This window comes from Poecilia formosa, unplaced genomic scaffold (genome assembly GCF_000485575.1).
Source record: "Poecilia formosa unplaced genomic scaffold, Poecilia_formosa-5.1.2 Scaffold274, whole genome shotgun sequence".
NCBI lineage: Eukaryota > Metazoa > Chordata > Actinopteri > Cyprinodontiformes > Poeciliidae > Poecilia > Poecilia formosa.
In genome coordinates, this window is record NW_006800213.1 from 150,601 (window position 1) to 178,003 (window position 27,403).

Here is a 27,403-nt window from a genome sequence, read left to right on the forward strand (position 1 = left end):
CTCCCGGCCTGCTTCCGTGGCTTGGTAGCGAGTCCTGTTGGTCTCCCGGCCTGCTTCCGTGGCTTGGTAGCGAGTCCTGTTGGTCTCCCGGCCTGCTTCCATGGCTTGGTAGCGAGTCCTGTTGGTCTCCCGGCCTGCTTCCGTGGCTTGGTAGCGAGTCGTGTTGGTCTCCAGGCTGACCTCTAGCGTGTCCTGATGGTCTCTGGGCTGACCTCTAGGGTTCACAGCGAGTCCTGTTGGTCTCCAGGCTGATGTCCAGGGCTTCATAGCGAGTCCTGTTGGTCTCCCGGCCTGCTTCCGTGTCTTGATAGCGAGTCGTGTTGGTCTCTGGGCTGACCTCTAGGGTTCACAGCGAGTCCTGTTGGTCTCCTGGCTGACCTCCAGGGCTTCGTAGTCAGTCCTGTTGCTCTCTGGGCTGACTTCCAGGGCTTTCAAAGCAAGTCCTGTCATTCTCCCGACCTTTTCCAGGGCTTCATGGTGAGTCCTGTTGGTCTCCTGTCCTGTTAAAAGAGGTGGGACCAAGTCACTGTTTTGCAAGTTCAAGTCAAGTCTCAAGTCTTTGTCCTCAAGTCTGAGTCAAGTCTCAAGTCTTTGTCCTCAAGTCTGAGTCAAGTCTCAAGTCAAGACGGTCAAGTCAAGTCTCAAGTCAAGACAGGCAAATGTCGAGTCAATTCTCAAGTCGAGAGCTTGGAATTTCAAGTCATTGAGTTGTTTTTTGTTTTTTTTTAACAATGTCCCAATTATGCTAATGTGTTCTTAAAATCAAAGACACTGATGCACTCATTGCAAATATAGCCCAGTAGTTTTGAATTTGGATGCGCTAAAATAAATATCTGTCAGTCCAAGTGGGGTCAAATTTACAGCTAACTTCACATCTCAGTATTGGTAAAAACATGTTGCATGAATCAAACTTGGCAGAATCACTAACCAAGACACAAAATAATGTGGCGCATTACCATCCAGAAACACTCAGAACTACCCCACGGCGTTACATGGGGTAGTTTACTTTGTGCAAAGTAAAAAATATTATTTTTTTTAAAACTTTTACAGCAATTTCTGAAGGATAGCAAAGTTACTAGGTTTTGATTTGTTTTCTAGCAAAATTATACCATGTGGAAATTATATCACTTGGAGATGGTATTTCAACGACCATCATGCCGCCATTTGAAGAGTTATAACTGAAAAATTAGTAGACTTAATGCACTGACTGCAGTAAACAATCTTTATTGTCAATATAATTTCTAAACATAGATGTCTTCAAATGCACCCATCAAATTGTGGATTTGAGAAGAATATGGGAAATGTCTGTCCACTGCTACTGTCAGAGGAGGGGGCAGTAAAACTAATGTAAGAGCTGTTGGGGTAGGAGAGGATATTTAAGGAAAAATACAATGGGAGTAGGAAAGGGGAGTAAAAATACAGTTTCCCTTTTGAATCCACCATCCATTGTAAATCCCAGGAGGATGGGGGCGGGGGGGTCAGGACCCCCCCAATCTTGGAAAAGTCTAGAATTGTCCCCCCCAAGGAAATCACAAAAGAAACCCTTGTATTTAAACAATATCAATATAAAAAAGGCAATAGAAACAAAGAACAAAGTCAACATGCTGTTCATCTAAGAAAAAAGAAAATTTTAGGTCCACCCCACTATTGTTAGAACAATGGTTCAGTCCAAGCTGTGCTGCTGAACGACACAGGCTCCGTTACAGCCGCTGAAGTGAGGAGCTAGCATTTAGCTGTGGCTCTGCAACACTAACAAGAAACCCTCCAGTAAATAAATACTTAAAGCAAAAGACATGTTTTTTTTTTTTACTTTCACTGCTCAATAGGTAGAAATACATTGACAATAAAAATCAGACTGCAGTTCATCATTTCATTACTTTGGCTGAATCATGATAAACTGCCACCTTAGCAAAACTGCTACATTGCTTTAACCCTTGTGTGTGCGAGGACTGAGGCAAACGTAGAGGACTGTGGAAAATGATACAAGTTTTACGTGTGTGGGATCGGTTGGACCCCGTTTCGACATACAAGGGTTAATAGACTTAGCTCCTTTTTCTGTCGAAAAGGAGGAACAATTATATATGTGGTAAAATGGGGCAATTAATTTTCACTTATAGCCAGGTTGGTTTAAAGTTTTTCAGTTAAACAGAATGATTGATACATTTTGCATTACTCAGGCTGTATCTTTATCTGATACTTACATTTGTTTGATAGTCTGAAACTTTAGATTTGACTCAAAAGTAAAAGCAGAAGAAATCTCTGAAGGGGAAAATACATTTTTAGACCACAGATTTTAGTATATTTGGTGTATTTTTAAGAACTTCTGTAAAAGTAAGAATCAGCAGTGTGTTCCAGACTGACATTAAAAGCTGGTTGGGGTTCTCTGTTATTTTTGTTTATTATCCTTTTCTTCTGTTTTTCTTTTTTGTGGTCAGCCAAGGAGGTCAGACATTGTATTTTTCCCTCTTATAGAAATGTTTTTCTTCCTTTATGAGATAGAAGTATTTTGCTTGTTATGTTGGACACAGAGATCCTGAAGCTTAGTGCTTCCTTGTGTTTGTTTTTTCTTGTCTCTGGTTATTTTTCCTGATTTATATAATTTTTCACTGACAAAAAAAACAACAACAAAAAAAACATTTTTAATCGGGTTTTACTGAGTTTCGCTTTTTCCCATGTTTAACTTTCAGTTAAATACATGTTCTTTTATCTTCATGCTGTAATGGTAGCCAGAAATACTGACTAACCATGAATAAATCTGTCTTTATAGCACAATAATATGAGATACACTCACTCTGCTCAGGTGATCCCCATTCCACTCATTGTGGAATCTTTTTTTTTTGTTTTTTGTCAAAAAAGTGGAATGATGATGATAAATTTGTAAACTCAATAAGGCGGGTAAATAATTTTTATAGGAACTTTATTGTCACTCACATTTTCTCATGTTTTTTCTCCTTAAATGTTGTTGTATATAGAAAAGAGCTGGAGTGTCTGCATAATTCATGTAATAAAATGCACCATTGAATTAATTACACCCACCTATGCAGACAAGAAAATCTTTCATTGCTAATTGAAAATTCCTTTATAAATATGTATTTTCTAAAAACATATGATATTTTAAAGATTGTATCTGTCTGTGTGAACATATGTGCTCTACTTGCAAACATTTTGTCTTGTACAGACTGCTGAAACCTTTAAAATGTTTCTAATTAACATAAGCAACAAAAAAACTGCAGCTTATACCTTTCTGGAAAACAAATCTTGATTGCAATCCTATAATGCGTTTGCAAAGATAGTTCATGAATCAGTGCTGTTATTAAAACCAGTTCTTGTGTGTCTGGTTGGTTATTCTGTGATACCACAAACAATTACAATATAACACAAAACAAGTACATTACAAAAGTCAATGCCTCTTCATTACTTTTACTTACATGTGTAGAGATGACAAAATGGTTGCCTGTGGCAACACCAGACTCCTGCTCTCATTGATTACATTTCCTAAAACAGTCATGAGATAAATTTTCACATTCTATAATCCGACTGGTGTTTTTTTTTTCTTTTTCATCCTGTTTCTCTGGCAACTCATCTTGGCTCTTTCAGAACAACATCTGTATTCTGCTGTAATCCCAAACCACAAATCCCTCAAGATGCCTGCTGCAGCTACAGGCCCACCGTGATGAGGCTGCGGTCCACGAGGTCCATTATTTTTCAGTTAATTTAGAGCTCTGAATCATATCTTGGAGTGTGATTAATGCGGAGCATGCATAAAGACTGCAGTGTGTATGAGACTCATCTTAATCTGTTCTGCTTTGCATATGTGTGTACCTCAGCCAAAGTTCTTCTTCAAGGAAATACTGATCTACAATTCAATGCAGAAGCATGTTTTCCACTTCTCCCTGTTTCAAAATTACCTGCTGTGACTGAAAGGATGTGGATAATCCAAGTTGAATTTACAACGTCTCAGTACGTTACAGATCCCCTTCACTGTGAAACTGAAATTGCTAACGAGGTACAACATGCTTTTTAAAATGTATAGATATGGAAGGAGCTGTAGGCATTGACCCAGTTCATTCAGTTGAGTTCGGTTCAATTCAAAAACAGGAATTAAATGTTGCTGTAATTCATGTTATCCAAGTATCTCTGTGGAAGCTGTTGTGTTGAGGATGAAGGATCTCTGATCAGTCATCTTGTAAAGAATCTAAAGAAGCTTCTGCATGAAAACTATGGCAACCTCATGCTTGCTCACGACATGCTAGCAGCTCAATTTCCTGTCAGCAGAGGCAACATGCCACAGGAACATGGACACCATGAGTTGTTGGCAAGCACTTCTAATTTTCTTATGCTGCTTCTTTTTTTTTTAAATCTCTGTCAGTCCGTGTAATTTGGAAGCTGAACAGAGAGACGTTGGAGTTGGGGATATAATCCTTGCCCATTAAGATGAATGGAAAAGATGTTTTGAACTTGCTCCTTCTCTCTGTTCTTTATTTCAGCTCCACATCTACGAAGCACTGCTTTTCAACTCCTCTGGGATATTAGGTCATAGTTCAGATATTATTTACATTTCTGAGATGATAATCAGCTTCTTCCAGTTGTAGAAAGAACACCTTGTTGCCATGCTACACACCTTAAAACGCTCCAAAAGTAAAACCGTAACAACGAAAAGCCTTCAGACTGAACAGCATCCGAAACCGGAGGGGATAATTGTCCAACCTTGCAATACCGCAATCAAAAAATAGAAATAAATAAATATGAGGAAAAGTCAGCAAAAAGAAAAAAGAGCTACTTTAGCGTGCTGCCAACATGAGCAGCACAACTTTAGATAATTTTAAATCATTTGTGGTTCACTGACTGATGTAGTAAGGCAACTTACAGAGCATTAGAAAGATTTAACAGAACAGTCATCACTTTTTTCTCCATTCTAACTAAATGGCAGCAGTGGAAACGTCAGTTAGAAATTTTACTTTAGCTTTTGTTTTCACCTACCTTAGAAACATGTCTGAATTTCTGTACAGTTGAGTTATTTTAGTGGAAATCATTTAGACAAATACATGGTCTTCCATCCTTTCCTTGCTTTCTCTGTTCTTAAGGTATGATCTGCTGCTTCTGATTTTGGCTCATTTCTTTCCCAAAGCCTAATAGTTCTGTAATGCTGCATCTTATTTAGCAGCATGACAACATGCAACATGATGACAAAGTTACATTTTATGGCTGTTCATGCATAATTATGAGACCATGAAGTGTCTGTAGGTGAAGATAAGTGTTTCCTGGAAGCTGGATGTTTATATTGTGAAGACAGGGTATAAACATCCAACAGTCCTTTTGGGGTTGAGAAAAGCATGAATATCGTAAAGGAGGCACTACAAAGCAGAGACAGAAACAATAGTTTGTTGTTCCTGTCAAACAGAACAGTTAACATACCATTTGTTTTAAAAAAATGAAGGCTGAAGAAAAGAAATTCATAAGATTTCTTTGATTTCTTTTGACTCTTTGAAATTAAAACTAACCACCAAACTACTGTGGATAACAACCTTTGACTTCTGAATTCTTCTTTTAATTGAAATTTTGAAAAGCTAAAACTTAAGACACCTCAATATGATTGATAATATTCCGTTAGATCCTTGCCAGTTGCATCTCAGTGAAGATATCTCTCACATGGATACATTATAGGTGTATTGCTTTATGCCCATCAATCTTCTTTGATTTATTTTTTTGCATGTGTTGCTGGCTTGAAAACGGTAATTGTTGGATGAGTCCAGAAGATCTTGGCCTGTGTTTGTCCATTGATCCAAACCAGAAGCAGGCCAGGCATTTGGTGCCTGGCCGTTCAGTGGGGATTTAATGATTTAATCCACCAACATGACGTTACAAGTGTACAAGCCACCAACCAATGCTGTACTAGAAATGCACAATAACAAAGCCTGGTAATCCAGTGTTCAGCACTGAAACTAATATCAGTATTGAGTGACGGCATTTCAAGTGTCCTGCTCTGAATGCGTCATTCAGACGTGCTTTGTGATGCGTCCTGAGGGACCACATGGATCCAGATCTCACCAACTGTTGTACAAAAATAAATATAGAAAGAAGACTGCTAGAAGACTTTCTTATGGAGGTTTCCTTATAACTTTTTTTCTTTTTACATATATGCATCAAATGCAACAGCAGGATGTTTACGAGGCGTACCGAGGGAGGGAGGCCAGGGAGCAAGTGAGAGGGCGCCATTTATTTTATGCACCTCTATATATTAGCAATTTCTGCTGGGAATTTCACATATTGAGAGGGAATACTATTGTTATTATTACAAGAATCCCAATTAAGACAACTCCAAACCTCTACAAAACAGCCACAGCTGTGCCACGTGTGTGAAAATACAGTACGTAACACTCACTCAGTTGTGATTATTTCTTTATAGGCAAAATCCATCCTCCTCTCTTTACACAGGAATAATTCAATGACTCCGGCATAGAGCTGATCTCTTAGTTGCAGTTCCATCAACAAGGCCTTTTCTATGTTCTATAGGAGGCTAAGGCTGCAAGTGCCCTGCAGTGACATGATGTTGCTCTGCTGCCTTGATCAGACAACTCAAGTTGGCAAATCCTGTTACACCAAACACCAAGTCTGTCACTTGCAAATAGCAGGCATTCCCTGCATTATAACTTGCAATGCTCATCAGACGGTAAGCCGTTCATGGACACTATTCGGAAAGTTCTAGACAAACAGTTTTACAGGTGGTTTAGATAGGTTGGGTAGCTACCAACCTATGGTACCAACCTATGGTAGCTACCCATAGGTTGGCTGACCTCTCCTTATAATGTCCAGTTCTTCTGAAAAGGTCTGCCTTGAGAATGGATCTTTAATCTTTCCTGAGACTAAACCATTTCGCTTTCTCCATCAGGCACTGTGGACAAAAAAAACAAAGACAAAAAAACCCCAAAACAAATTCACAGGAGTTATTGAGGGAACGTTCTGTTGCTGTATAGCTTAATTGACGTAGGCCTGCTCAAAAGATTCTGAAGGCCCTTGGAAGATTAGATTGCCCACATAAAGACTGAAATCTGTTTGGACAAAACAGGGATCATCCAAAGAAATGTTCAGGACGAGACGCAGCCAAGAGAACATGACAAGAAAGAGAAGTGTTATAATTTAGGTTGTGTTTATATATGTTAGGGAATCTGATAGTGTTTAGATCAGCAGAGAAGGCTTTGCTAACAGCTTACCAATGGTACATTCTAATTCTTGGACTGCCATCCGTCCCACACTGGTGCATTCTGTGTGTCCATGACAATTTCCCCCCTTTTTACAGAGCTAATCTTTCACCAACACAGCAATGGAACCAAAACCACCAAGATATTTGCCTAAGCTCCCGGGAAGGGATACAAAAAAGGACTGTGCTGCATGCCAAAGAGTTTCATAGATCTTTTACTGCGGCTTACATAGCGAAGAAATACATATGAGCGTTGAATGAAATAAGGATTTCAAGCATGGACTGTTGTTGGTTGTGCAAAAGTGTCTCCTTTCATAGTTAAAAATGGAGGAACTCTGTGGAGACTTGTTCCGTAGTTTCTGATGGCTAAACATCCTTAATTAATCTTGCTTAAAATGTTTTTGACCAAGCTGCATAAAACAATTTGACATAGGTAGGATGTGGCTCAACATGGAAGTCAGCTTTTGGTGTCAATTAGATTATAGCTGCAGCAATTTTAAATAGCGCTTCAGGGAATATATTAAGTCTCATTTTTAGAGCTTTTACTTACTTACCAGGGAGCAGCTGGTGTTTGCTTTTACCTCCATCTGATTTTCAGAAGCCATATCATCATTTGGAGGATGGCAGTATTTCTCGAAAACTGCAGATTCATCTGTTGTAATTGTACTCAGACAGCTGGGATTACTCTCATCAAAGAGAATTGCAGAGCCTGGTCCTTGTAGCATTTTCCCCTTTCTGCTCAAGTTTAAATAACAGAGAAGTGACTGTCTGAATCCTCCTAGTTACATGCATTGTGTGTCTTTGCTTCCATTCGAAGGGTCTCATATTGAATTTTATTTTTACTCTTCATCGCCTCTGTTAAAATTGGCTAACCATTAGGTTTAAATTACTTTTGACTATCATTTTCTAAAAGTCACAATCACAAAGCTAATTTTGGTTTTGTATTCTCAGTTAGACTTCAAAGCAGATAAATTTGAACCTTTGTTTTTAATCAAAGAAATTATGTAGATGATACAACTCTGTTGTTGTTATTTTAGAAACAAAATGGTAAATAGCCTGCACTTCATCAAGTCCAGAGGACTCCACTGTTGCACTGAGGAAGACTTACAGAAGTGCAGCTGCCTTGACCCTGCACCACTAGACCCACCACCACCACCAGCAGCAGATAAAGTGGGTGAAGTGTCTTCCCCATGGACAAAATGATTCAGACAAACTGACCAACCACAACATACAAGACAAACTCCTACCTTCTGCACATTTGGGTGAAAGAACACAGTAAAAATGCCAGTATTGAATTAACACCCAAAAGTGTCTATATGTGTCCAAATCAGCAGGTGTTAAAGTAACACTTTTGAAAGTGTTAAAAGATTGATACCCATTTTTTTGTTAAATTAACATTGGTCTATAATACTGAAATGGGTTTAAGAAAAGTTAAACTTTCCATTTCTGTGTATTGTTTTGAACATTTCCCACTGGATTTGATTGATATTGACACTTTGTGGGTCAATTATTTACTTTTTTAACACAACATTATGTTTTGTGATCAACACTACACTGGTGTTACTTTTAATATATTTTAACACCAACACCGTTGTAAATGTTAATGTGACACTGTATTGTTGAATTTAACACCAGCTCACTTGGACACATATAGACACTTTTGGGTGTTAATTCAACACTGGCATTTTTACTGTGAAAGCTTTCACCCAAATGAAAGTGAATGTTCACCCAAATGGGTAGCAGTAAGAGTAGCTGAAGAGTAAACCCTGGATCTGATGTCTCTACAAATCTCTAAACACTTTACACCCAGAGCATCATTGTTTCAGATTACTTTCTAGAGTTTGACACTATAAACTGGAATTGAAACTTCCCAACTAATAAGAGCTAGCATTAATGATAACACTGTTTTTATTTGGATATTCATAGCTAGTAACAAAATCTTGAAAGATCTGTTTTGTGGGCCTGTGAATGAATCAGCTGTTAGGGATGTTAGGGTTTGCAGAAGACTATATACATCATAAAGAATCAGCGATAAAGCTACAGAGTTTGTTTTTTCTTCTTCTGCTTTTACAAACAAAAACTGAACTTCATAAATTTTGGAAAATGAAATGTGGTTTTATGTAAATCAGAACTGCATGTTTGGTCATTTTATTTTCTGAAAACCAATAGGCCAAAGCAGCATTCTGCCATGTCTGTAGTTATCCAGTTGTTGCTTTTAACAAGCCAATATACACAGCCCAGCATCACAGCGATCCTGCTGACTGGTAACTGCAGCATGAAATCATCAGCTACCTCACCTTTGGTGTGTGGAGAGCAAACGGCGAACAAAAACAGCCTATAAAATCAAGGTCACAATGACACACTAAAAGTTTCTTATTTGCAGAGTTTGTGAGGCCAGATGTTCCTGTTAAACAAGAGCAGGACCTTTTTCATTTTATCGGCCATCTAGACAAAATATTGAGTTTGAAAGGTTTAGGGAAGCGTTCTTTTATTTCTTTGCTTTTAGTGAGTACAGATTCATCTCTTCAAATTTCATCTGTGAAATGCATAAAGAAAAAGCCTCGTTCATTTTGTCTCTATAAACTACTGTGTATTTGTGGTACTAACTGCAAAAAGGCATGTCAAACAAAACAAGATTGCTTAGCAGGGCAATACTGTAACGGTTACAGAACAATATGGAATCTGCTTGTTTATTATTTTCCTCAAAGTCACTGTCGTTCATGTTATGCAAACCTTACAGACTTCTTTAATTGTAATTCAATAGAAATTTTACTTTGACAATTAATTAAAAAAGCAAGCTGAAAGGATTTGCTCCTTGCAGATTTTTCTGCATTTGATTTATTGTCACACTTCTGTCTTAGATCATTATAGAAATTTTAATATAAAACAAAGATTACTGAGTAACTGCAATTAATGATGCTATTTCCTAGGTGAAAAAAGGCATCCAAAACAACCTTGTAATCCTTATGTAAGTAGATAACTAGTTCTACATAGAGAGTTTTGGTCCATTTAAAATACTGCCACATCATCTCATTAGGATTTAAATTCAAATGCTGGATTTTTACTAGACCTCTTCAAAATCTTTATTTTGTTTTTTGAATTATTTAGAGGCATTGCTGTGTGGCGTACTGTAGTACAACAAAGGTTGATTTTATTCAGTGACATCTTAATTTCTTTCAGTTTGAAAATGAAAATGATACACACTTGTCTCCTGACAATTTTCAATCTTAAGCTCTCCGCTTTCAAATTCTTACTGGTTTTGTGCAGAACTGAAACACATAGATCTCACTGTTCTGTACTTTTGAGAAAATAGGTTGAGCCAAAGAGTGAAATCTAGACAAAGAAACAAGAGTAAGATTATTAATCTAATTTACAAACTCATCTTTGCAATTAAATGGTTTGCACAGTAAAACACTTCATTCAGTTCAGTGCAAAAAGCTACTTTAAAGAGAAGAAACAATACAAAACAAAAAGTAAACCTCTTGATTTGGTTGAACCCAGTGATGCAATCAATGACATCATGAACCTATTCAACCAGGAAGTGCATGGCCGGCCCCTCCCACTGACCTGCTCTGGATTTAGAATCTGAACAAAAGGACGATGGTGAGTTTATTCAAGGAGACATTAAGAGAAGGACATCTTAAATGAGCTGATGATCACATAATGTTTACTTTAGATCTTTTGATGGATTGTTCTCATGATTCCGGTGTAATTTTGGTATTCCTGTGAAGGCTAGCATTGCTCCATGTTCCATTTGTTATGGCTAGTGGCGGCTAGTCCCCAACTCTTGCTGTGATCCAGTTGTACTTGGAACTGGGAAATCCCAACTTCCCAGTAAAAAAAATAAAAAATAAAAAATAGATCAACTGAAAGTCCCTCCAAAGTCAAATTTCCCACTTGGAAAGTGAGAGTAGCTCCAACTACCCACAGTTATGACTGGTAAGGCACATTTTGCATTTCAAAATGGCTGCTGCTCCTCGCACCTGTAGTAATAAGATGTGAGAAACATGTTTATTTTACAGGACATATATGTACAAATGTGTGAGTGAAACTCTAAACTGAACAAATTAAAAGTGTTGTTTGCTTATGGAAAGTTAAGCAATGTCTATGTCTGTTTCTGCCAGAACATGATGGTTGCTTTGGATGTGTTTTGCAATTTCAAACGTGTGACAAAAATCAGCAACTGAAGAAATCCAAAAGGGAGTAAACACATCTATGGCACTGTGCATAGGAAGGTTTTTTGCTTTATAACAGAGGAAGAACCAGATCTCCATTTTATGAGGTTTAAGCACATATATAATTTAAAAATAGGCAACTGCTTTTTCTTTTGAAACTAAATGTTCCTTGTGAGAAAAACAAGAAAATAACCCTTTTACCTTAATCTCACTAATAGGTTTGGCTCTGCATGTACAAAAGCAAAGAAAACTCCAAAGGAAGAGATGTGTGTATTTAGGACAGACTGAGAGTCTGGACATTTGTTAGTAAAGGGTAATTTTAGAAAATGCTCCCTCCTTTTATCCTATGAATGATCTGACTGCTATAAGGAGTGCAAAGCTGCAAAATAACTACACCCGTGTGCATTACTACCCAGAGGTAAAAGAGGAAATTAGCTAATTGAAATGTTCAAGGTCGCAGATGAATCACACAGTTGTCGTGATGGCACTTGAACATTTGCAGCATGATAACAGTCAGACATAATTGCATGGTGCTTGCAAGGAGACAAGAGAAGATGAGGAAAGCCTTGGCTGCAAACTTCAATTCCACTTGTGTGAACTGATAACATCTACAGTAAAAAGAAAGTGAGTTTTGTGTGGTTTAGATAAAGGTTGGACAATACTCAAAATACAGCAGACTTAAAAAGATTTATTGCGACATCTGTGTAACACCAAACCAATTTGTTTGACAGAATTGTTTTCTTCGATACTATGACTCAAAAAGAGATTTAAGATCCTCAGGAAACTACTTAATACCTTCAAATCAGTTAAGTTTAGTTGCTTAAGTTTTCATACTTCTTGAAACTTTTCACAATGTTTTGTTTGTATTGTGTTTGACGTGGTTTGATGCCACCATATAAAATACAGAGCCTCTGCTTGCTTTCCAATACTTCATTAGAAGATAGAGCTCACCTGTGTCATTTAACTTCAGCATAAGCAAAGCTGTTTTTGATCCCTCAGAGGTTAGAAAACATTTGTGCAAAAAACTACATAATGGCTCATTCACCCGTGAAAATACACATACTTTCACCCGAGGCCTGGATTTCTGCAGCTCCTCCAGAGTTACGAAAGGCACATTGTCTGCTCCTCTTGATATATCCTCTCCTCTGCTTTTAAACAAGTTTGTCTGTTTAAAATCTAACTTTAAAATATAGCTGTAAAGTGACAAAGTGCAAAGGAACTGATAAACACTTTTACAAGGGGCTTTACAGTAAAGCAGAATACATTTTAATTCAAAATGTGCTCTAATTAACAGTTTGCCTTCACTGGAGATAGTGGCATTTTGTGTATTTAGTGAAATTTGTTTAGTTGCCATGAATACATGCTTCACTGTGTGAATATTGCTGTGGGTGTTATCTATGTTCATGCCCAGGTGGATATCAATTAGGTGAACCAAGCATGTAATTGATTTCCACCCTGTTACCTTTAGCTCTCGTATTTGTGAAATTCAGACACCCTCACTGTAGCGTGTCTTTTTCTTCTGCTGCCTTGTGTCAACGCCTCCACAAATACACGCTCTTTATCACAATAATGGTGGATGAAAAGGATCTGCGCGATTCATTTAGGGCACATGAGCCCTGCGCTCATTGTGATTTCATTAATCTGAGCTGCAGAGAGTGCAAGATGGACACCAGGTCATTACCAAATCACTATTCCAGCCATTACAATAAAATCAGATACATGAGAGAAAATTACATTTTTGTCCAGTCTAAGCGACTGCCTGATCTGAAGCCGCTGCTGCCTGACCCACCATTCCTGTCACGTAACACGTAAAGGTTGTGTGCTCCTCTTGCTCTCGGCAATTTCAATAATTCACCGAGATCAGAACGTGCGATTGGTCCTGCGACCCGTGTCCGTGCGGTCCGCCTCACTGTATGCGCTGCCAAGATAAGAGCGTGAATCAAAGACAAGAGACACCTCAGGGAGGGCTGGAGTGGTGGAGCAGCGAGGGGCGTTGAATCCCGGGGTCAACCACCTGACCTGGGAATGACGGCTCACGCAAAGAATATCGGAAACTCGCCCGATAAAGTCCTGGAGTTTGATGCTGTGAGGCGAAATTTTCAGATTTTCTTCTCCTAGCCAGCCGTTTTAAAAAAAGACAAGGTCTGATTGTAGATTTACAAATCTGTAAAACTAAAGAAAACTCTTTTCTCATGTAAGTAAGAACTTCAGTCTATTTTCTTGGGATTTTTACTGTGTATATGCTGTGTATTTGGGGACCTTGTCGCCTGCACGTGTATTCGAGTCTGTCTGAGTAGTTTTCTGTTTAGAGAAAACTACTTTCTTTGCAAAATAGCCCAAGCTCAGTCAGATTGATCAGAGAGGATCTGTAAGAAAAAAACATTTAGTTTCACCAAAGATTCTAAGATATTTTAGCTGTCACTTTAGAATATACTCAGGGTCACTGTTTCGTGGAAAAGTAAAACTTCCAACCTAGACTCAAATCTTCTGCAACCTCTAACAGATTTTCCTTTGGATTTCACTGCATTCAGTTTTACCTTTCTTGCCATCAACTCTGACCAGCTTACCTGAAGAAAAACCTCCCCACAGCATGGTGCTATCGCCACATTTCAAAGAAGGCACAATGTTTTAAGGGGTGGTAGTTTTTCACTACGTATGAAATTGACTTGCATGATTTCTCTACATTGATACAGTTTTATTTGCTTTGTCTATACGTGCGCAGGAGGGCACACATGAGGAAAGGAGATAAGCGAGGGAAGGGAAAAAACTTCAGTGATTTTGTGATTACTTTTTCAGGGGCTTGAACTCTGTTGAACCTGTACGCATCGCATGGAGTGGCGATAAGCTATGAAGACACAAAAGCAATTCTCCTTACTTAATAGATCTTATTGATTTCCAAAACAGCCTAAATGTTTAGTTTTAGTCCCATCTGACCAGAGCACCTTCTGTTTTTTACATGATTTTTGTGTCCTCCACACTTCCTCTCTCTATCCTCTGTTAATATCTGTCCTGTCAACAGATTCTCCCACCTGACCTGTGGATCTAATCAGTTCCTCCATCCTGTCTGATACATGAAATTCTTGCCTAGCTTGCCAATAGAGATGAACCTTTAAGAGTTTATTTTATTTTATTTATTTTTTTATTTTCACGAGTAATATTAACATCCTTCAGTGCAGATTCATGCTAGTTTGCCCACCTCTGGTCACTTCACAGAGTGAAGGACAAATGCTTTCTAGCCAAACATGCACCAGACTGACAAACACAGCCACCCAGTGTAACATGAGACTCCTTGTATTTAAATAGGTTGCATTGTTCTAATGTTATTTTCTGTCTGCTGAGCCTTCTCCATTTGAGGACTAATGAATATGCAACATACCATCTCACTGGAGGTAGTTTGCCTTGCTGAAACGTGTGTTTGAATGATGCTTTATCAGAAGTTTAAAGCTTGAGGTGTTGAATGTATCCTAAGTTTAAATTTCACTAACATATAACCCCACTCTGAACATCCCTGCAACTTTATCCCCTGTGTATTTTTATACATGGGGAAAATTGGTAGTTGCCCAGGGCAACAATAGAAGAGGGTTACTGAAGGGCCTATTTTAAAAATGTATTCATCTGTCATTTGAACAAGTTTCTATTGCTTTTTTTTTTTTTTACATGTGCAGGCACTCTTTATTTTTTTTTCTTAGAAAAAAAGACCAGGCCCAGTATTCTGTCAATCCCTGACCTCTTATTGCGTGAGCAGTAATGTACTCTGTGTCTGAGTGCCAACTTTCGCTGCGTAACACCAGAAAATGAAAAAGAAAAAAAAAAACATTCGTAACAGGCGTTGGTGGCAGTAACAGAGATTTTTCAAGAACCTCATTAATGCTAGAACTACCACTAAAAAACTACGAGTAATCAAATAAAATTGTAAATTTGAAGTCTTATTCTGGGAGAGATGGAGGTAGGAGTTGAGTGGTTTGCCATTTCGAGCTCCCAGCTCCGTCCAGCTCAGTTGTTGTGTCCTTGGGCAACTCGGTTCATCTGCCTTGCCTGCTGGTGGTGGTCAGAGGGCATGAAGGCGCCGGTGCATGGCAGCCTCACTTCCGTCACACTGCCCCAGGACAGCTGTGGCCAAATTGTGGTATCTTACCATCACCAGCGTGTGAATCTGTGCGTGAATGGTTGAAAGACAGAATGTAGTTTCACGTGCATTTGGGGTCTTCTGGACTTGATAAAGCGCTACACAAGTACAGCCCATTTACCATTTACCAAATGATAAAACATGAAACACTTGAATGGATATAAATACTTTTGCAAAAGACTGCATATGTGAGCTGGGAAAGAAGAGCGATCGAATCAGAGGCTGCATCAAAGCATCAGAGACATATCCAACCGTTTCAGAGCTGTGATTATTTTCACCAGCAATGTAGCTTCACAATTGAGTCTGTGACATAAATGTCAGCAGCTGCTTTATTTGGATCACATTATGTGAAATTAGGCAAACACTGCTTGTCCGTTTTGTGCACCAGCTGTCTTCTCAGCTTTTCTCTTTGATGATATTTTAGCCCATGTTCTTTTCCTTTGCCATGAAAAACATATGAATGTTTGATGGAATTTCCGATGCCGAGCCAAGGCAGCTCGTGTTGTTTTGCAGCTCGATTTGCTGTTGTGATATTTGTTGAATGCTGATAAATATATATATTTTATCAGACAGTGTTTGCTGGGACTGACTGTGCTATCTGGAAAATTTAATTTGACTCCTAAAGGACACGCAGCTGTCTCGGCAGTTTTAAAAAGGGGGGAAAGGGTGTGTTTTTACACTGATAGCCATGATAGGGGAAACCATGTCCAGGGTGAAGAGATTCTAGTTTAGATGACAGGAGAAATCATCATCTGTACATGTACAGCGATAACATGGAGTCCCAGCAGAAAGATAAGTGCGAATCTGCTCACTTGGATCTCATTCATGAAGGCAGTGGCCTACTGAGAGAGGAAATAAATTTTGACTTGGAGATGGAGTGATGCATGCACGCTCCTTCCATCCCCCCCCGCCAGCCTCCTTAATATTCTGTCAACATAAACCATAAAGGGGTTACTCATGGAAATAAAGAGGCAGAAAGGGAGGTAATTTCACACGCAGCCTGCAGGTCCAATGATTTGTTTGCAGCCCTTCTGGGTTCTCACATAGTCTGAATGTGGCGCTGCTCGATGCTTCAAGGTTATCATTGAAGTGCTGTTTTTATCCACACATTCCTGGGGAAAAAAATAAAAGCACAGAGCCTTGGTAACTAAAAGTGGTGTCTGTCTCTGTTTCTTACGCCGCACTCACATTTCTGTATGTGCATTTCCCCCCGGTTTGAATACACATATAAGCACCAGCTAACAAACAAAAAAAAAGATGTCCTCATGATTAAAACAGGATGTTAGTCTTTCACAACATGCTGCAGATTACAACCCAGGCAGTGTGTGTTTAGCCTCAACACCGGGTTAACCAAATCTTTGTTGCGCTCTCACTCGTCTCAAGGTGAACATTATCGTCTGCGGTGAGTCAGGATTTCAGACGAAAGTACTGATGTTTTTCTCATGTCACAGACACACCGGTTGGTTGCCTGCATGTTGCTGCTACGAGAGATGATTCCCAGGATTAGGGGATCAGAAAAAAGACCCTTCTAATTTAGATGCCGGTAAGTCGTGAAGACAAGCATGCCTTCCCCTTTAAGCAGAAGCAGGTCTACTTGACATGCCAACTTTGAATTCTTATGTGTGAAGTCACTGCTGGAGGTTGTTTATTCATTTCTGTTAGGAAAAAAAAAACCATCAGTGACAGTTCTTTGAGGATAATCCACCAGAAGAAAGTTTGAAGTGAAGGTCCCACGGTCCTAATGCATTGTAAAAGCGAAAAATTCCAGCAGCATATTGAAATAAGGATTGAACATGTCAATGCTTATATCAGCAAATATAGTTCTAAAGGGACTTTTGGCATGAAAGTCACACCATATATTTATGACAACACAAGCCAGCCACACATACAAAGAAAAGACAACAAATTGTTCCACATGGTATATGATTAAACTGAATAAAAACCAGGAATATTTATTAAACATATGGGAGAAAGAAGTTGCCCTGTGATAGACTAGCGACCTGTTTAAGTTGTGCCTGAACTGTTGCCCATTTGGGTTACCAATCAATTTCTTCACACTTTGTAAACACAAGCAGGCATAAAATCTGCGAGTGGATGAGGAAGAAAGTGGTAAAAATCAAGAAAGTCATAAAAAAAAGTTTGAACTACTCCAGTAAGAAACAAACTCCAACCCCTGTGGTGTTTCTTTAAATGTGTGAAATGGTTTCCTGCCCTGAAAACGGGGGTCGGGGAGGTTGGTACTCAAACTGAATTCCAAATTTTAAATCAAAAATTCACCGGACAGTTTTATACTGAATATTTCAAACACAATATGATTTATGAAAACTTTATTCCATCTGTAGCACACACCTTTAGTTATTACTGATCATGCCCAAAATCTCTGTGTAGAGATGAACTTTACACAGACTTCTGAAGGTTTAGGATGGACCTTCAGAGACACATGAACCCGATTACAAAATCAGCCTTCTTTCGCATGAAGAACATTTCTAGGACTAAATGATAAATGTGCCAACAAAATCTTTAGAAACCCATCCATGCAGGTGTGCTACAGATGGAATAACTTGATTACTGGAACATTACCTTCACAGGTCTACTTAGAAAGTCACCAACAACAGATAAACATGAAAACCTCACAATATAATCAGGCCATATGCACTCTTTCTGGAAAACACAAGACTGTAGGATAAGAATTTATTTTTCTTAGTTTCTGGCATTTTTCTTTATTTGCTGATTGGTATGCATGTGGAAAATATGTGTATTTGGTTATGTTTAGGTAATATGTATGTTTAGGTACTATGGGGAGTGGAAGGGGACAAGGAGAGAAGAAACATTACTGCATTAACCTCCACTGCTGATTCCTATCAGTGGAAGTTATTATATTGGCTGATTTTAAAAGGTTTCTTCATATCACGTTTGGAATTTATGCAGGAAGGTGCAATATTATGTGTTTTTGTTGGGGGATTATGTGTTGTGTTGTGTTGTTATTGTCGTGTATGTGTATTTAGTGCTTGTAGTGTGTTTGTTGTGTGTTTAATTACACGCTACAAGCAGCTTTGTTTAGTGCACAATATCCAAAACATATTTCCTCTATGGGGACAATACAATAAGAACAATCGCTGGGCGGTCTCTTGAAAATAATAATAATAATTAAAAAAAAATTAGAGCAGTGGTCCAAGAACCTTAGGTTTGTTGTAGAACATCTGGACAAACCAATGGGGAAATAAATATACTCGGCCAGAGGTCCCAAAAATTGATGAGCTCTCTGGATGTCATTGCATGGACTATGTTTGGAAGAGAAATTACATTACAAATCAACCGAAACGGGAAATAGTGATGTTTTGAAGTGGGAACATCATGGTGTGTGGAGCTGTTTTTATTTCTAGTGAATGTAATCAGAGGAGCAAATTTAACTGAATGATGACTAAAGGAATTTACTGGGAAATGAAGGTGAATTTTTATGTAAGACAATATCCTAAACACACAGTGAAGAAAACATTAAGGATTAGGGAAAATAAAGTAAGGTGGTTAGAATGGCCCAGTCAATCACCTGCTCTGAATCCAATTGAAAACTAAAGTACTAATCAGAGTTTATAGAAGAGGCCTCTGGAAGAAGTAATCACCATCATGAGTGACTTTTATTTCTCTTTATTACACATATCCTTACTTATGGACTGAGATGTGATGATTTTTTTTTTGTATGTGTGGAATCTCGGGGCGGATAATAGCATCTGGTAAGAACTTCATGTCGATAGCCCCATTAGAAATATATTTAGTGGGAAAATGTCTGACAAGTTCAATACTTATTTTCCTGCTGTATTTATGCTTGTGGTTCCCAGAGACATCAGAGAGACTGACTGATTTGAGATGTTCTGCTGTTCAAATTTGCATCTTCTTTTTTAAAACCTCGCCCAGCTGGACAATTCCCAGCGATTCCAGACTCTTCGGATACAGAGCGCTGAGCAAATTAGCTTGCTGCCTGTCATTCCACCTATCAGAGAGAAACAGAGGAAGGTAGGTGGGCCATGTGTCAGTAATGCTGAATGTGACAGTTTGACAGCTGAAGTGCTATTATCATGCTGTGAGTTTCTTTCCCATCTGTGCCAGCATCCAATAGATTCCCTTCATAATGTTTTTCTTGCCATAACCATCATGTAGTATGCTTTGACTATATTGCATCATTTGGAAGAGAATAGCATCTTTTCTCTTAGTTAATGAGCTCGGTTGTCTCGTCATCAAGGCTTATCGATAGTATCTTGCAAAAATACCCTTCCTACTTTTCCATATTTTGTTACACTACAAACAAAAACTTGTGTTTTGGGCACTTTATGAGCTTACGCAACCTAAGGTGAAACATTTTGAAATAACAGCCAAATGTCTGCTGCTTTATAATAATCTTTACAAATAAAAATCTGAGAAGTGTGGCATGCCTTTTATCCAGCCCTCTGAGGTTGAACCACATTTTAGAAATAATGTTTTGATCTAATCTCCTCCAGCATCCTTCTGCCTGTATGGTCAGTGTTGTTAAACTTCTGGGACGCAAACCTAAAGCTAACAGATTAGCTTTGGAGCTACTTAGCTTGTGGTTGAATTAAAGTGTGACAAAAAATAAAGGGTGTTTTAATCAATACAAGGAAATAGAAAACAAGGAATAACTAAGGCAAAACAGAAACGGCTAATAATCAAAAAAAGAAACCCAGGAAAACTCTAAAAAATCAAAACAACACCAGACCAGATTGAAGTAAAGGGGGTTTAATACGAAAGCCTTCCCAAATCGGGGTCCTTCCTGATGGACATCCATGTTCTGCCTGTGTATCTGTAGGTTCTCTCGGTGTATGAAACCATGACTGTAAATCTAAATTGTGTGTGTGTGGATGGTTGTTTCTCCTGTGTGTCTCTGATGGACTGGTGATCTGTCCAGGGTGTACTTTGCCTCCTGCCCAATGGCTGCTGGAAATATGCACCAGCACCGTTTTGCTCTGCAGAGGAAGCACAGGCTAATTGATCTCAGGTGTGTTTGTGCAGTAACACCACTTTGTAGTCAATGAAATAATCAATATTTTATTGACTTCACACACTTGTTTTCATCAGTGAAGGCTCACTTGTTCCCTTTTTTTTATCCAAATATTCTCAGAATTTGACACAATGTGGCCGGCACCTGCCTCCAGTTTAAATTGGTCTGACCTTTGTAAGCCAAAGAGGAGTAAACAGAAAAGGCAATTCCTTAAAAGATATTGCTTGTTGCATAAAACGTTCCTATACTTAGCACATTCATCTTGAATGGGGTCCATTCAAAGGAGAACATTATATATTTAATCACATGGAAACTAAAGAGAATCAAATCCGCTCCTGATTAAATATAATGACATATCCTATTATTTTGTAACAGTAGACGGTCATATACATGAAATGGATGAGAAACAAATCATGACCTCACTTTATTATTCAGTGATCATTAAATACTCGGTGCCACTGCTTGTAAAATATTTATAATATTCACAGGAGGTAAATTTTTCAAGTAATTCCAGTTTTGTTGTTTTCTGTCTGATTGAGTGGAACTCTAGAACTAATGAAAAAGGTCAGAAGAGTAATCTTTCAATAGGAAATAATTCCTTGCTGATTTGAAAATGACTATGTCTTCTTAGTAACATAGAGCTGGCCCAGAATTATTCATACATCTGTCAGATATAGGTCTGACTTAAAAAAATAAATAAAATCAGCTTTGGAGCATTCTTGTAGTTCTGGGTACATGAAAATAAGAGTTAAATTTGTTTATTTTTTTGTAAATTACATCTGTAAGTTTAATTTTTGGCATATATTTCAAATGTGTCCATCATTTTTCATACATGGCACTACTTTTACAAAGCTTTGACTCAGACAAGCCCGTTTTAGGCACCAGAAATGTATAACAAGTTGAGTAATGGTGTGGCATTTATTTTTTTTAAAAGTGCCATAAACTAAACACCAATTCCCTTAGTGGGATGTTAAAGGTCGCCATTGAACAAAAAAATTCAACTTGAATTACTTGAATGAGGAGAGATAAAATAAGGGACATAACTTTCGTTTCCAGAGGGTTAACAAGATTAAGTGGTGAGTTCAGAAAGTGGACGGACGTATTCTATTATAATAAATCATTTTGCATACAGTTCAAGTTCAGTTAAACCTCCTTTGTAAAAATACCCTAACATGATCCTTCTTCTAAAATGGCTTTATGGAAATCAAATAGAATTTGATTAAATTAATTTTAAGGCTGAATTAAACTGTGTTTACCATGACGAACTCCCCGGAGCACCACAAATTAGGCTTTCACATTGAATTATTCTCATAATTGCGTTATTCTTCCCCATCCACTGTTTGAATATTTCTTTAGCGAACCATGTTTAATGTGCACTTTCCAATGTACTGTAACTGCAGAGTGACTCATATGTTGCACGGCTCTCAGTGTTTGTGTTCGCTTTATGTCAAATTTGTGCCTATCAAGGAAAGTTGAGTATCACAGCATGTACAGTCACGAATAGCAGCGCTGAATTCGACTCACTAGACTCCCAGACCTTATATTACAAAGCTGAGTCAGTCAGCAAAGCGTGGATATATAATTTGTCTTACAAAACATCTTTAAATAAAAATTTAAGGCCTCTGGCATTTTAGCTATTTCTGCAAGATTCTGCCATCTGAAGAAAGACGTACAGAGAGTTTGTGCAAGAGTACATTCTGCATAAGCAAATCTGTGAGAAGATGAAATCACCTGAACTGAGTAGAAAAGTCATGAAGATAAAAATAAGAATAAGGGATTGATATTTTGTAAAACAGTTTTTTTGCTTATTGTCATGGGTTCTTTTGTCTGACAGATGATCAGCATAATTTATAGGCTAGTCTTACTCTATAGCCCATGTGGCTGGTGCATGTAAAGCTGGTTTCCTCTTTTAAGTGCTGCTATTTGTGATTATGCAACATTTGCCCAATAAATAAAGATTAAGAAGAACAAACATTCATTTTAACTTAATGAATAGATACTTATTTTAACCGTTCCATCCACAAGTAAAAACACTTCCTACTTAATTTAAACAAATGTGTGATTAATCAAGTTAAGAAGAGAACCCATGTAAATATGTCCCGTGTTGATATCTCTGATTCTCCACAGATAATCTCAAAACAATATATCCTGGGTGCAGACTCAAAGCAGCCATATTACAGCTTCTTCCTTTCTGTTTAAGGAATGCATTCTGGATCCTGTTCAAGGCTTTCATGGCGAGTCTGGACCTCAGAGATAACATTTTGTCAGCTGCACATCCATAGTGTAACTCTTTCATTCCTCCAAACTGCAAAAGGTGGAGGCCTTTGGACCACAATGAACTAATGTCATGTTAAAGGATCCAGTTTGATATTTTTAGCTTTGTGGTGTGGTGCAGTATTTTGTCAGAAGTAGCCTTAAAATGATGAGTATGCTGTGATCATAAAAGGAAAGAGACGAGCAGCAACAATACTCAGGTGGGTTTTGGTGTTTGAACGATGCTGAACTGGTACTAAATGCCCCAAACGGAGCCAAAACCCATCGTCCACATCATTACACCACCACCACCAGCTTGAACTGCTGACACAATTCAGGATGGAGAAGTGGTTTCATGATGTTTGCACCAATTTTGAATCCTGACACTCACCAGACCAGATGCTTTTAAATGTGTTTTTGCCCAGGTCTGAATAGTACCTTTCAATTCCTGTTTTCTCATGTGGAGCGGCATTCCTCTGCTGCTACAGCCTGCTAGCTTCAATGTATGATATTTTTGACTTGAAAAATAACCTTGTTAGACATTACAGAGTATTTGCAATTATATTGTTAAGCAGTCTTACTCTGCTTTGACTTCTGACATCAACAACACTTTCTTGCTAGCATAACTGCCTGTAAGTGGATATTTCCTATTTTGTGATCATTCTCAGCCAGCCCAGAAGATGATGATGATGATGATCAAAATCCCAGAAGAGCACCGATTTCTGAAATAACAAAGTCCATCTGGCACCAACAACAACGCCACATTTGGCCACTTTAATCCCCTTTCTTCCTAATTCTGATGTTCAGTTTGAACACCAAGTTGTCCTCATCTTGTCTTTGATGCCTATATGCATAGATTTCCCGCTATGTAATTAGCTGATTTGTCATTTATGTTAATAAGCAATTAAACAGGTGTTCATAATAAAGTACCTGGGGAATGTATGTCGACGGTGTAACAACCTGATTGAGGGTTTAATGAGGTTAATGTGTTTAGGTGTGAGGGTAATGGAAAGGGTTTTTGTTTTGCAGTCAAAAAGTTGTGGGTTTGATTAGAGTTTCATCCTCTGCCACATGTTGGTGTGTCCCTGGGCAAGGCATTTACCTCCAAGGTGCCTACCCATCCATGCACTGGTGTGTGAATATTTTTGTGTGTCTGGGCGAACGTGGCTCTGGGCTCTTTATTTGGTTCGTATCACCAGAAATGATCTACAAAATTCTGTTGCATGTGCCGTTTGATTTTTTTTACAAATTCCTAGGAAGACATTTATTCAGGCAAATAAGATTTGTCTCAGACTCTGGTAGTTGCATTTCACCCATTAGTACAGCATGTTTTCAAATTTCATATGATTCAGAGCATTTACCTGGTTTGAGAGCACTTCACTTGATTAGTTCACATCTTGGCAGTCTTTCCTGGAAATAAAACAATTCACCATTTTTTTTTTTTTGACTGTTCCACTCATTAAGTTTCCGTGAAACTCCACTTTTCCTAATAACGATGAAGTAGTTCTGCCCAAGACCAACTCCCACACAGCAACATGTAAGCACAAATACATATCTGTCCTTATTATACCCAGTGTGCAGTACTGCAGTGCTTAAGTGATGTGACAGGTTCTAATGTGGGCGGACAGGTGACGCACACCGGGGGTAGGCATCCCCTGAGCCACACTGTGAACCAGGTTGCAGATTTTATGTGTGAAATGTCACTATGAATCAACAAACATGCAGACCTTCAGCAGCGGCGCTGAACAGCTTCACCGTGCAGAAGCATAAGCAGAGTGATTAAAAGGACAGATTCTTTGTGTGTGTGTCATGAAGTGAGAAGAGGATTTATCTGTCTGAAGTGTTCAAATGTTGAAGGTTGTGCAGTGGTTCTAATTGGTTCTTAAAATTGGCAAAATTCCTGTGACCTTCCAGAGATATTGTCTAGCAGTGCATCAAATGTTTTCATGTTTTGACAAGATTAAAGCAGCTCTTTTTCTCCCTCGCGGTACGATGGCTGAAATCTCTGTGCAGACTATTTTGAATATTTCAGGGTATCTCACTCTGCGTTCAAGCCAGTGTGGATAAAAACACCCAGTTGACCAACTATTAATGGAATGTAAATGTATTTGAGTACTTCAGTAGATTGGCGTTATCATGAAAACCTTGATGTAAATTACTAAACAACCCATCATAAACTGCATAGTTTTGCAATGGAACATTGTAGCATATTAGCAGGGGAAAAAAAAACAAAAAAACTTTGGTCACACAGTCTGTGGGAGTGTGGGCTGGAAGCCAGAAATAGAAATCAGATTTCCTTGCTGTGTAGCTTACTTTATGGGACTATTTGTTTAGTGAGCTGAACACAGTCACTCCCTGGCCTCAGGGCTGCATACGAAAGGAAGATTAAATGCTTAGCCAGCTATGTTGAGCAGAAAATCATATCATGAATGTTTGAACCAGGCAAAATCTGTCTCATGCAATATATGCTGAACTCATAACTTGCTCTGGAGCAGTGTATGCTGAGGGAATTATACTAACCTTAACAACAATATTCAGCCAGGTTTTGGTGTTAATTTGCCTAAACTGTGCCTCCATCTCCATTCTGCCACCACCAGCAGTGTAAACTGTTGCAGCCAATACAACACAGGATGGACCCATCCATGGATTCCAACCCTGCCATCTCAGTGTTGCTTCTGAAATTAACACCCATTGGACCAGCCAACATTTTTCCAATCTGTAATTTTTTTATTGTGGCGATCTTGTGTGAACTGTTATCTCAGTCTCCTGTTGCAGTCAGTCTGCTCTGGCTCTTCTGCTTCAAGTTTGATGTGTATAAGGTCTTTCCTGGTGGTAAAGCTGTCTGAGCTACTGGTGCCTTTCATAACTGATGCCCATCCAAGAAATAATAGTCTGAGGGAACAAAGAACAGATTCCAAATGACAGCACTGAGAGATTTGAAATAGTTGAAAGAGCTTGCAGTACAATATCAAACTGGCTTAGACAATCATTTCAGCAAATCCTCCCAATACAATTCTATGACTGTAGCTGCAGGCATTGTGTTGGGGCCAATAAGTGCACATATATGATTCTTGCACATATTGGCATAATGCTATTCAAGACAAGACATCCTGTCTGGGATCCAACTTTTTGTCTCCAGGCAAGGTTAAGGCATTTAATTTCTGTCAGAATCTTCAGCGTTGCCAGTATTAACCCGGAAGCCTCTGACATGTACAAGGCATTTTCGTCTCCATAACTGCTGTTCACTTAATATTTTATCGTTTTCTGACCATTTTCTGTAAATTCAAGAAATGGTTTCTTCACCATTCTGGTGCTCAATTTGAACTCTCACTAAAACATGTGCTTGTATATGATGAAATCTTTTGGTAAGTGTCAAAAAACTTAAACCTTACCTGCACTCTTTACAGTCAGCGGGTCTCACCTATGCAGTTATATCAGATTTTTTCCCCCCAGCTGATCCAATACAAACCAATGCTGAATGAAATACTCCGAAACATGACACTTGTGCCTCAAATTAATTGTATTTCCTTATTTACAGTGTAAGAATTGTTGGACAATACATTTTTTTTAAATCTAAACACTACATGAAAGTTTTGAGTGGTTTGTGAAAATTTGCACATGAATTTGATAGGCTAACTTCCATCATAGCTTAATTAAAACAATCCTGCAAAGGAGAGTAGGCCAAAACTCCTCCACACAATTTTAATGACTAACTGGCAGTTTACACTTGATAGCAGTTGTTGCCATCATGGTTTGAGCAACCCATTATTACGTTTACAGACTAGCTGTTTTCCATAAAAAATAAAAATCATAATTTGGAAGCTTTTTCTCGTTCTGTCTTGGATATTACATTTTCTTTTATCTAAAATATTAACTGGAGAAAAAGATGAAAACCAGAACAAGATCTGTAGGAGGGCAAGTACTTTTTTTTCATCACAGTGCTGCTTATTGAGATTTCATGGAAGAACTGCTTCATTGACGAGTTAGCTTCTACTGCTGTCTAAGCTTCTCTGTTCCACAAGTAGCAAAATTTCAAAGTTTCTCCATTCTCCTCCCTTTTCTATTTTTCTGATATTGAGGGGAAATTAGCTGGTTTAGTTAATTCAAATAGTTTCTTTAGCGTTTGGCATTTCATAATAATAAATTAGCATGACAAAGAGCCACAACGGTTTTGATTTTGAAGGTCTCCTAAACAGCATCTGAGTGCATCCAAGAATTTAGAAGTAAGAGACTGACATTTTAATTATGAATATAAAATGCTGTTCCACCTGACAAGAGCTAATATAATCATGCTTTGTTGTTGGTATATCTCACACAGTCATACTTTAAAATCGTTTCCACCTTAATGGATGGGAACGATTCCTTTACACATGACATTAGTTGTTTCCACCTAATGTTCACAGTATGTAGCAATAGTCATAGGGGGTAAATCTGTATATATTAAAAACACTAATTAGGCACTCACACAATAAAAGATACACACACCACCATGCAATTCATCTTGCATTATTTAGCATGGGTTTGCATAAAATATAAAGGTTAGTCTTTCCTATTAATTCTCACAGGAAGATGTAAATGTGTGAACATATGGTGAATGCTATCCTGCATTGTGGATTAATCATGCCTAATTCAATATATAT

At 38.3% G+C, this 27,403-nt stretch overlaps 2 long non-coding RNA genes across 4 annotated transcripts in view; one reads left to right on the forward strand and one right to left on the reverse strand.

The window, feature by feature from the left end:
• LOC107838535 (uncharacterized) overlaps positions 1-505 on the reverse strand; it is a 1,260-nt gene extending 755 nt beyond the window's left edge. For both annotated transcript variants that reach the window (XR_001664620.1, XR_001664619.1), the window contains exon 1: positions 213-505. This is a non-coding gene — a long non-coding RNA (uncharacterized LOC107838535). The remainder of the gene's footprint in view (positions 1-212) is intronic.
• Positions 506-16,953: 16,448 nt separating this feature from the next.
• Positions 16,954-23,293, forward strand: LOC107838536 (uncharacterized). 2 transcript variants are annotated; one of them, XR_001664621.1, is made up of 4 exons: positions 16,954-17,042; positions 19,336-19,510; positions 20,418-20,507; positions 22,711-23,293. It is a non-coding gene; the product is annotated as an uncharacterized LOC107838536 (long non-coding RNA). The 2 variants fall into 2 exon arrangements; XR_001664622.1 differs by lacking the exon at positions 20,418-20,507.
• Positions 23,294-27,403: the final 4,110 nt, after the last annotated feature.